This window comes from Adiantum capillus-veneris, chromosome 13 (genome assembly GCF_014529385.1).
Source record: "Adiantum capillus-veneris isolate H3 chromosome 13, ASM1452938v2, whole genome shotgun sequence".
Lineage (NCBI taxonomy): Eukaryota > Viridiplantae > Streptophyta > Polypodiopsida > Polypodiales > Pteridaceae > Adiantum > Adiantum capillus-veneris.
The window spans coordinates 14,209,344-14,221,653 of NC_140943.1; the positions used below are offsets into that span (position 1 = coordinate 14,209,344).

General features: G+C 41.6%; 1 pseudogene; it reads left to right on the forward strand.

Annotated features, from left to right (window-relative positions):
* The first annotated feature begins 2,309 nt into the window (after positions 1-2,309).
* LOC147443626 (pentatricopeptide repeat-containing protein At1g11290, chloroplastic-like) lies at positions 2,310-4,963 on the forward strand (annotated as a pseudogene).
* The last annotated feature ends 7,347 nt before the right edge of the window (positions 4,964-12,310 follow it).

The window sequence follows — 12,310 nt, forward strand, 5'->3', positions numbered from 1 at the left end:
GCATTGATTTCTCTCTTTGTTATGAAAGAGGGATCTTAAACTTGATTTCTTTTGGTATTGTTACTCTAGTTGATTTCTTTTGCTATTGTTACTTTTTCCCAACTAACAAAGCGAGCTCACGTAATTGGTATATTGCGAAGGAAACATCAACGTGGTAGGTCTCGGGTTAGATTTCATGAGACACCACAAAATTGGTGTCCACATTGTTGCACCAAAACATTCATGGTTGACCCTAGGGTTACCATTACATGTGCCACTTGCCATGCATTATTGCCTTTATTGGCACGACATACCCCGCCAGATGGAGAGACCTACCTAATAGATAAACATGTGAGAATATGTGATATCCCAACAAATGTAGTATGCAAGATTATTTCTTGTACATCGAGAAAAACCCCAACTGATGAGAGAGACTTCACAATGGTTCAAGACAATGGTGAAGTTCTCCGTAATGTGTTTGCATCCCAATGGAGACTTGTGCTCGTATGATGGATCCATTTTGGTCATGTATATTTGGTTTAAACTTGGTTTACTTCTATTTTGCTTCTAGTTACACTTGTCTTGATACTCTTGCACTCAATATATGAGTTTACATTTGGTATGCTTTAGGAAATTATGTGGTGCTCACACCATATCCACCCCTAGTTCATCCCGAGTTCACCCTTAGTTCACTATTAGTTCACCCCCAGTTCACCACTTTAATGCCAAAACCCATGCTCTCGGGAAGTTTTGGAAGCAAGGACTTCTCCCTCTCTTGTAGAAACTTTGATTTGTTTCTCTCGAACTTATAAACCGCATCCTCGAACCGCACCTTTGATTGCTTCTCATATGTGTTTGCCCTTGACGAAGTCCTATTCACAAGCCTCGAGGTCGACCACCCTTGCGTAGCGAGATATCCCACTCGATGCCATGATCATCTCAAAAATGCTTCATCATGTCGACCCTCTTCTCTTAACATATTTTGTTAGCCCGGCACTCTTCCGTTGCATTGCATTGGCGAGTTCTTCTCCCATTGTCACACACAATTTCGATGTAGAGCGGTCTTGCATCTTTCATCCCCCCCGTGATTGTTTGTTTGTTAGGAGGGGATCTTAATAACACTTAAGCTTTAGGAGGGGGAGGTAGCAGCAATGGACTTAAGCTTTAGGAGGGGGAGCATTCACTTAAGTTCTGTTTTGCTCCAAAAAAACGGGGCGAGAAGGTTCTATTGCCTGCATGGGCTCTGATATTTCGGGTGCTGAGCTGGCTGCCATCCATGGCTCGTCGATGAGATTCTGCAAAATAATGGACACCGTAGAGACGGCGCGGATGCTCTGCCCCCCTCCCCACGACCTTGACGAAGTGGAATGGAAGGCTGAAACCTGATTCTGCTGAGGGGAATGGAATGCAATGCTGTAACATGCAATGCTGCTGAGTGTCGTAATAAGCAATGCTGCTGAGGGGTATAAGGCAGCTTCAGAAGCTCGTTTTCCTGCTACTGAGGGTATAAGGCAGCCCCAAGAAGCCCTGAACGAGTGCTGCTGAGGGTATAAGGGAACTCAGGAAAATACTCTAAGGCTGCGCAGGAATTAGCTCTGATTGGAGGCAGCGCAGGAAGCCCTGATCGTGAGCTGCTGAGGGTATAAGGCAGCGCAGGACCCCATCGGGTAAGGCAGCGCAGGAAGTGAAGATTGAAAGCAGGGGCGCAAGGCTCGAGCAGCGGCTCGCGAGTCGCCAAGATGCACGCGGGGGCTGGGCATTGCATGCTCACGCCCCCCCTCAATAACTGCGCCGCTGTCCCCAGGAACCAGGCCCCCCTCCCCCATCGGACGGCCCTCATCTCCCCTACTCCCCCAGCCCTCGATCCCCTCTGGCCTCCAGCCGTGCCATATAGTGACGAGGGCGCACACCCGCTCCGACTCTCTTGCTGTCTCTGGAGAAACGCAGGTACCTGGGCGGTGACAAGGGCAGCATAGATTCTGGCCGGCACGACAGGGTAAGCTCTAGCACTATGAAAGTACACATTTATCAGGATAGGCAGTGGAATGCAGGAGCAGAGTCAGGACTGTGGGAGGACTACGCTGGACAAGCAGTGGCAGGGGGACCTGCATGCCGTAATGACGCCTCCTGTGCGATGCAGTGGCTTTGGCCACAGCCCCATAAATAACAGGGGTTGTTGTTGTGTGGTCATAGCGAAGGCAGCCTCCCCACACCTGGCGGCAGGGGCTGATCTTCTTGCTTGGTCTGAAAGCTTACATCACATCATGCAAAAGTACCAGTCAGATGAGGTTTTCCTTTCCAGAATGTGTCATGTCTTGCCCTCTGCGAGCATGCCTTGTGAAGATAGAAAATGTGTGAGACAGGTCCATGGATTGGTCAACACTTTTGGCTCCAGAGATGTCCCCTCAGTAAAAGCTCATCTTATACAAGCATGTGGTTTTTGTGGAAGCCTAGACAGTGCAAATACCGCGTTCCATGCCATTTCAAAGAAAAGTGTTGATACCTGGAATGTCAATTTTGCTGCTTATGCCAGCCATGGAGACAGTAAGAGTGCTTTAAGATTATTTATTATGAAAATGCAAGGTGAGGGCTTAGAGCCAAGCACATTTGCATTGATGTGTGTTATAAAGTTATGTACGATCACAGGGGTTCTAGGAGCATTTGAGGCCACTGATTTTATGACGCGGTATGGAATTCCGGTCTCAAAGAACATTATAAACTGTCTTTTGCAGGGATGCTTGAAGAACCGTGACGTGGATGCTGCAAGACATGTACGTTCTCTTATGGTTCATGCTAAACTCGACTCGAATGCTTTCTTAGGTGACCATCTAATTCGCCTCTTCACAGAATGTGGCAGTCTTGGCGAAGCAGATCAAGTGTTTAGAAGGATAACAAAACCAAGCATATATACATGGACTGCCATCATCTGGGGTCATGTCAAGCTCGGGGAACCTGAGAGCGCTCTTCGTCTTAATTATACAATGCTTCAGCAAGGAATTGCAGCAAACAACATTGTGCTGTTGTCTATGCTGAAGGTGTTTGAAAGCCTAGGCATGCTAGAAATGGGCAGGCTTATGCATAGTCAGATTGTTGAATTAGAATTAGAATGCAATGTTCTCGTTGGGAATACTCTGGTTTTTATGTATGCAAAATGTGGGAGTTTAGAGGAAGGACGGAAGCTCTTCGACAAACTGCCACATAGGGATCTGGTCTCTTGGGGTGCAATGATCACAGGCTATGTCAAGTGTGAGCGTGCTCTACCTGCTCTTGAATTATATGGGAAGCTAAAGCAGGAAGGTGTTGTCCCAAGCAAAGTGATATTTTTGTGCACCTTAAAAGCGTGCACCAGCATCGGATCTCTCACCAAGGGGCAGCATGTGCACAACCATTTTGTCATTAGCGGGTATGTAGCAGATGTAAATATTGGCAGCACGCTTGTAGATATGTATGCAAAGTGTGGAAGCCTAGAAGAAGCTTGTAAAATCTTCAAAGACTTGCCAGAGCGAACTATTGTATCATGGGGTGCAATGATTGGGGGGTTTGCACATCATGGTCATAGTGTCCCGGCTCTCTTCTTGTATGATAAAATGCGAGAGCAAGGTATTGCTTGCAATCGAGTGGTATTTCTTTCCGTAATGAAAACATGCGCCAGTATAGGGGCCTCTGAATATAGCAGACTAATACATGATCATGTAGTTAGGAGTGGCATTGCACTGGATGTGGTTGTTGGGAGTACGCTTGTGGACATGTATGCCAAGTGCGAGAGGCCAGAGGCAGCACAGAAGGTGTTTCATTGTTTACCAGAAAAGAACTTGGTATCTTGGAGTGCAATGATCGGAGCGTACACTCGTGCAGGCAAAGTTGTGCCTTGAGAAAATGCAGCAGCAAGGGCTTAAGCCTGATGGCATTGTGTTAAGCTCTGTTTTGACAGCATATAGTCATGCGGGCCTGCTACAGCAAGGGCACGCGTTCTTCATGTCTTTAAGGGAGAGGTACAACTTTCCACCTGGTGTGAGCCACTTTAACTGTATGATAGACCTTCTTTGCCGTTCCGGATGCTTGGATGAGGCGGAGGATGTGATTGCAAGCATGCCTGTTTCGCCGGACATGGTTGGTTGGAAAGCTTTAATAATGGGTTGCAGAGCGCATGGCAATGCTCATCTTGGAAGACAGTGCTTTGATGAGCTGGTGGAAATCGATCCTAACGATGCCGCTGGATACATGCTTCTGTCTAGCATTTGCGCAGGTTCTTTTGCATTGGATGAAATCAGACAAATTCATATCATGCGAAAGTTTGCGTCAGCTATAAAAAAGCCTGGGACAGCATGGATTGAAGTGGACAATCAGTTGCATGAGTTTCTTTTTTTTTTTTTTTTTTTTTTTTCCGACACACCAGAGGGCCCACAGGGGGAGGTGCTTATCCCTTCCAAATATTAGCCATGTTACATGGTCGGGCAAGGGCCGCGTACCATCGGGCAAGAGCCACGCGTAGGCATCACCATGGCCACCTAATTGATGCACCACATGCTGGGAACGACGGAGAGAACTCGTAGCAACCAGCTAGGAACCTCCTCCTCGGGTGACCCACCCCAGGAGGAGGATGCACTCGAGTGTCCAAGGGCAAGAGCCCTAGCAACGTGAACACCAGGTGAGCACAAGGTGTCCCTCTAGAGTGTGACCCAACAGGGGATTTGAACCCACAACCCGTAGGTTGAGAGGCCAAAGCCTTACCGTTAGACCAACTCTTTGGGGACAGTTGCATGAGTTTCTTGTTGGGATGCTCAGTGGTTCCTTGGTTCAGACCGAACTTCTGCAAGTTAATAGGTGCCTTAGGAGAAAGGGCTTTGTCCCAGAATTTAGTGTAGTGCCGGAGAGTCTGTCCTTTCCAGAAGAGAAGGTTATTAACTTCTCTATCAAGCCTTCTGAAACGTTTATTGAGAAACTTAGAATTCTGGATTAGCACTCATTTTTGTACCAAAATAGGACGCTAATCCATAAAAGAAAAACCTTTTTTGAGTACCTTTGATGCACTGATGTTTGTAACTGTAAAAATAATTTTTTCTAATCAGAATTTTGAGCTTACCATGCTATAGATTTGCACCCATAAAGAATGCTTTTACAAACTGAATGTGATACTTTGAAAGAATAGCTACCTAAGCTTAGGAAAAATTACTCAGGCTCAGGCAAAAAATGCACACTAGTTATCTGCTACATTTTTTACAAGTTTTACCTTAATAGAAAATTGCTTCAAATTGGTCTTTATCTATGTTTAGTTGCATGGCTATGATATACGAGACTCTTGTATATAGCTATATAAGCCTCTCTTTCCTCAACATCAACTAGTCTTGTGTCTAGTGTTTTTTCGTTGCTTTGAATTTAATCTCAGTCTATAAATTTAACATGGTATTAGAGCCCTTGGTGTATTAGAGAGTCATTTTATTTCTAATCCCTAATTATCTTAGTTTCACACTCATTATTTTGAGATTTTACAATAATACTTTCATTATTCACATAAGAAACTCTATGTCATGGCTATCTATCATTTATAAATCCTCCATAGCCACCATGATACACTTGGTTAAGGGTACAGTCCTCCTTAATCTCCTTTGCTTTTGAACTCACACACCATCCTCATTCGGCATCTTGATTGGAAGCTTATTGCTTGTTCTCTCCATGGCCACTTTCAAGCCTTCAATTGCTATCTTTAAAGGTGGACATGAGGATATCATTATTGATGTATTACCTAAATCTCTTCCTCCGAGCTATTATCACCTGGTTACAACCCTAGCCAATATGTCTATCTTTAAGTTGGTTGATGTACACGCATCTTTGTTGGAAGATGAAAATAATATGAATGCTTATCTCTAACTTGGTTGATGTATAGGTATCTCTCTTGGAAGAAGAAAAAAATATGAATGGAAAGTCCGGAGCCAGCCAAGGATTCTAGTGTTCATATAGATGGTAAAGTGTTATTTAGCAAAAATAACAAGCAAAAAAGCACACAAGTGTATGACTTTTGTCACAAGACAAGACATACAGAAAGAGACTACTATACCAAACGGAAAATGAAGAAGGAATATTTGTCTATGAAGATTGAAGAAGATGGAGAAGAGTGGCATCAAATTGAAGAAGAGATGGTAGACAAGGGGCAACGCCAAATCGCTTCTTCTAAATCAAAGTCAAAGATTATAAACTAGGTGCATTGCATTAATAAATTCCAAGGTTTTTCTTCAAACACTCGCGTGATATTTTTCCTTGATGAGCAAGCTCTATGTACAAATTATCCTCTTAATCTCACATTGATGATTTTGCCCTAGTCCACAGCCTTTGATCCACACCTAGCAAGGTCAGTTGGTCCCTAGGGTGTACCCAGGTAGATTAAATTGTTGAGTTTGAGGGAGGGTGTCGAAATATCAACCTCAACATTAGAGTCACTATACCAAGCTCAAGCTCTAGTCTGTGGGAAACATCTCCATGCATGGATCATTTTATGATATCATTGATTAGGTCATCAATTCTTGCCATCATTGCTTATGCAATAGACTCTTGTAAATGGCTATATAAGCCTCTCTTTCTTATAATCAACAATTAGAGTCTTGTTCAATGCTTGTTCATTGCTTTGAATCTGATCCCTCTCTAATCAATCCTCAAATTAACAAATAGACCTTCATAGAGTGTGGGGAGCTTTTGAAGAGGACTGTTATTCGAGATTATTTTAGCTATCTACTGTTTAGGTCTTGTTCATGATGTTGGCACTTGATTTGCCTACACCTTTGGCACTTGATTTGCCTACACCAAGCTCTTTGATAGAGCACTTGCCCATGGTTGTCTGGAAGTTTTCAAAAATTCATTGCAATCCAAAAATAATAGTTAAACATATACATTTCTATCTTTCCAATTTATACCCCTATGAGAAAGTTTCAAACTTCCAAAAAGAAGCAAAACAAAAAACTCCTGCAGTAACTTGTTTCCAAGTTAGAGGCTTCAAGAGAGGTGAAGTTAAAGGTTTCCTTAGTAATCAATTAGCAAGACAAACAAAAAAGGATGGACTCCATTCTCCATCTATTTGTGAGATCTACAATTCATGCTTTTGTGCTTCCAATTTTTGCACCTCTTTTTTAATTCCAAATACCTTTTTGAAGCACCAATCACATAATAAAAAGTATTTTTGGTTCAATAGCAAGGGATCCAAAGCTTAGAACTTCAAGTTCCATCGACATTGTAGCCTACATTTTGAAATCCCCATTTTTTGTATATATTGTACATATGCACACGTAAGTGATTCATGGCATGATGTTTGAGATTTATTTTCATGGGGTTTTGAAACTCTATTTAGAATAGATATGAACATAAACGACAAGTCACCAAGCCTATGCCAGCTATCAAGCTAGTTTTAACACTTGGCTAGTTAGGCTTTTTTGTGCAATATAAGTAAGTTTTCAAAACAAACAACTAGAGAGTGTGCTTATAATTTTTTAAAAATCAAAGATTTCTAGCTTTTGTCCATGGAACCTTGATGGGTTTCTGTCTTCAAGTCTTTTCCTCCAACCTTGTCTCTACCTATTTAGCCTAGTTGGGACACCCTTTTTTGTCACAGATTTTGTGCGTCCTTGATATGGACGCAATATAAAAAAAGTGCACATGACTTTTTGTTTATTTTTTTATCTTCCTTTCAAGCATTTGAAAGACCAATTGGATCTTTCAAGTGCAAGTTATGGGCATTGTTCAACAGGGTTGTTACTATGGCAGCTTAGACGACATGATTGCGGCACACAAGTGTGGCATTCTTATGTATGAAAATGGGGGATGTACACATATTATTGTGGTTTTTGTGACTTGACTAGTGGAAGGGAAATGCATTTTTTTCAAGTGCATTGGTCAACATGTGTCCATAATTTTAGTGTCTTTTAGCTTCCATTGTGTTTTGAGTAGTGTATGGCAAAATTTTTGGAAGTAGTGAGGGATATTGAAGATGGTTTTCAAGTGTTATGTGGATCATATGTGGAGTTTTGAGAACTATCTGGGAGCATAATGATAGAGATGTATCCTACTTTCATCTCCCAACAACGTTTATCTAGTTTGCCATTTCCATTGGTTATGTAGGTTGAGAGAGAGTTCTCCTACAGAGAGGAGGATGGAGTACTGAAAAATGTCATCCGGTTAAGGGGGGTCCACATTGGCTACAAAAGGAGAGAAAACAATAAGGAAATATAACGAAATATGTATCCGAGGCAGGTCCCACTTGTTGGCGATTTCTATGTCCATTTTCCTTCAATAATAAGTAGAGACCCATAATTACTACCATTGTTGCAAGAATTTTTTTGTGATCTTTCTTGCCCTTCTCTCTTGATTGGGAGAGAGTTCACGAATGTCTATTATCTACTACCGTAGATTGTTGGCTTTAAATAGAGTGAGCTCTCTTGAAATCTAGGTTGAGGAGAAAGAGGGGCTTATACCTATTCCAACCCTTTCAAAGTGATTTAAATAGGGAAGAACCTTAAACAGTGATGGTGAATTCATTGAAGACGGAGGTTAGGATTAGGGAAGGAGGTACAGTACATTTCCTTTGAAGCTTCATTTGTATAATGCGACGGAATAGAATAATAATCCAATCCTCAAAGGGGTTACTGAGTGCATGGAGGGTTATCCACTTGACAACCATATTATAAGGTATGGCCGTACCCAACTATTCCCATCACCCCTTTGTACTTGGGTAAACCTCCCATTCGACTTTAGCACAACTTCACACAAAGAGGTTGCCACTCTAGGAAAAGCTTCTACAAGCATGCTCTAGATCTAGAATTTGAGCATTCTTTGGCCTTTAGTAATTAAGACAACATAGCTTGGAGGCTACCAAAAAGTCACTAATGATCAAGACTCTTCCTGCCATCAGCTAGGGGAGGATTGATGTCATCAACAAAGTGAAACAAATGTAGTTGATGGGAGATCTCAAGACATTGATTCCTTTTATGAGTCCCTAAATTCATCCTCTTTTTCTAGATAATTGAAATCCTCAACACAAATGCAGAACATCAAGGAGGCTAGGATTCAACCTTGCCTTGTTGAACTTTTTAGCATAAAGGCTTCTAAAATCTTATTGTTCAAAGATATGCTTGCCCTTGAATTCTAAAAAAAAGTGGGTATGTAATTCACCATTTGTGCATTGAGGATCAAACTCCAAGCCTCATTTAACTTGAAAGCGACCACTCTTGCTTGTGTCATGTGATTCTTCAAAATCAATTTTAAGAGAATGAAATATTTATATGATTTTGTAGGATGAAGTGAGTATGGTGAGAGAACACAAGTTCTTGTTGTATTCCCTTGCACCTTTTTTACTGAGTAGCTTGATGCCTCTCATGTTGATCGACATAGGGAGAGATTGATGCCTACATGAATCTTCTTAGACCTAAAGAAGATAGGGGGTTATCAACCCTTAAACGTTTGAAAGAAATTTGATGGCACGCCATCAAGCCCAAGAATTTTGTATATTTGGAAGGTTTTGATGGTCATAGAATTTATCATGTCCTTGGGGAAGTACAAATTTCCACTTGGTGTAAGCCACTTTACTTATATGATAGACCTCTTTCCCGCTCCAAATTCTTGGATGAGGTGGAGGGTATGATTGCAAGAGAGTGCTTTGATGTTTTGGTCAAAATCAATTCTAATGATGCCACTATATGCATGCTTCTTTGTGACATTTGTGCAGGTTATTTTGCATTGCATGAAGTTGAACAAATATAAATCATACGAAAGTTTCCACCACTTGTAGGACTTGTCTTCACGTGCTAGGCTAGTTTCTAGCGGACACAAAGCATTTGGCATAGCATCAAGATGATGAAAATCTACCTACTTATGCAAAACAAAATTAACCACATCTTTATTGCATTCTTGATCTTCATCTTGATATACCGTTGGTTTCAAGCCTTTCATCGATGATGAGTTCCTTTGATTGTTGCTCCATGGAACAACATGAATAAGAGGAAATTTTTGTGATGGAGGGACTCCATCTAGCCCTCTACGTGCCACATATGAAATCTTTGAGCAACCTGGCCCTATCTACAACATAAACTTATCAACAAATTCCATTGGCATAGAGAGCAAGGCTGAGCTGATTTCTATCTAAGAGTGTAGTGGATAAGAGTTTACATTAAAGCCTTTAATGTTGACCATACCATGATCATTATGTAGAAGATCCACATCATCTTCTCCCATATCTAGCATTGCCACATCCAACACTAAAGGTAAAGGATTTTCAAAGTCATATATAACCATTTGAAAGAGGTTGATCCAAAGACATGGTTGATGATAAAAGGAGATGAAATCCCTTTGACCAACTAGAAACGGTCTCTTGCAATGGGTTTTCCTTGTCACAATTTCCAAACATGTGGCCCACTTGAATTGGAAGATTGACAATGCAAACTTGGTTGTCGTGCTAATTCTAAAAAATATCCCCTTTTGGCTCCACTTTTTAAAAAATCATTGAAAAGATAGATTCTCTATTGCAAACCATAAAACGGGTATAATTTTTTGGCGAGCATTTTTTGGCAAGCACTTTTTTGGAATCCGGCAAGCATTCTAAAAAGATTCTTGGCCTCAACCCTTGATAGTTGAGGAACCACTTGTTTTTCCTCTCTCTCTCTCTCTCTCTCTCTCTCTCTCTCTCTCTCTCTCTCTCTCTCTCTCTCTCTCTCTCTCTCTCTCTCATCCTCATCTGTAACCCTACCCGCTCACCGTTGTCCTCCTTCTCTCCCTCCTAGCCTTCGGGTTGCCTTGTGGGGACGCGTTAAGCCATAGCCCCACCCCCAACCAATCTAAGAACTATGGCTATGACCTGCGAGGTTCTGCCCTATGACCTGTGACCTGTGACCTATGAGATTTTGTTGTGACCTATTGAACAGCCTGCATACTGTGGTTGCAACCTGCTATTCAACCTACATACCATCGATTATGTCACGGCTACTCCAACCTCAAGAAGGCCAATCTTTGTTGGGGATACTCCAATCTCAAGAATCCCACCTTTGCATTCATAACTACATGGGCCTTGTCTCAAGGTAAGTTAAGCTTCATCAGATTCATGGAAATACCTCCAAAGATAGACAATATCACCCGCCTTCCAACCAAAGTTGAAAGACTCTGCAAGGAGAATGATGAGTTGAAACAAAGGCTGAGGCCCAACTTGCCATTATAGAAAATTGCAAGGAGGAGAAGTTGAAACTGATAGAAGTCAAATATAATAAGGCAAAGGAAGGATTGGAGACTACCCTCACAAAGTAGGTCAAAACTTAAGTATAAGAGGGTATCTCTCACAAGGTCAAAGACCATGTGCATCCATGCTACACAAATGACAACGACAAGAGGATATCACCCTCAATGTTCACAAAGAGGGAACCTCAAGTTTCACAATTCCTTTACCTGCATCCAATCCATAATCACATGGTACAATGGGATCCAACAACAATCACTTCTCTTGCACATGAATCAATCATGCAATCCTCACTTTCAAAACCAAGGCAAACCAAGTTAAACTCCTTGAGCAATTGAGGCTTCTCAAAGGCACCAAAATGTGGCTTGCAAAAGATCTTACATCCGCTAACTCAAGCAAACAAAGGAAAAACTCCAAAAGATGCAATACGCATGCACTGTAGGGAAACGGGCAGTTAACCGAGGAGGTAATGCCATTATTCAAGAGTTTCAAACTCCTAAACCGTCTCCCTCATCACCCTCCTCTTCATAGATTTTGCTCACCTTACTTACCTCCCTTTTTGCACCCTCAGCCCTTAAGTGAGATGTATCATAATCCCCCCACGTTTGGCAGAACCCTTCGTAATGTTTTATTTTTACTTCCATAGGTCATATCTGACTTGTGTGGATGATAATTCAATCTATTTATATCTCTCTCTTCTCATAGAATTTTTCCATGGCAAACACACCTCAATCAAACATCCATTATTTACAAATCTCCCTCTTTTTTGCCTCTCTCATGTACAATCATATATATGAGCACATAAAATACAATTGAATCATTACTCTCTCTCTCTCTCTTTCTCTCTCTCTCTCTCTCTCTCTCTCTCTCTCTCTCTCTCTCTAACATCATAATCTATGTCAAGCAACAATTTTAACCACCAGCCGGAACAATGCTACACCACTCACAACAAGCAAAATTTAATTCAATCCAAAAAAATCCAATCCAACTTTTCCTTAATAAATCTTTCTCTTTTTTGCCCCACACATGTACACTCCTACACATGCACACTCATATACAAATACAAAAATACACTCATACACACGCACACTCATATACAAATACAAAAATACACTCAAATCATTACAC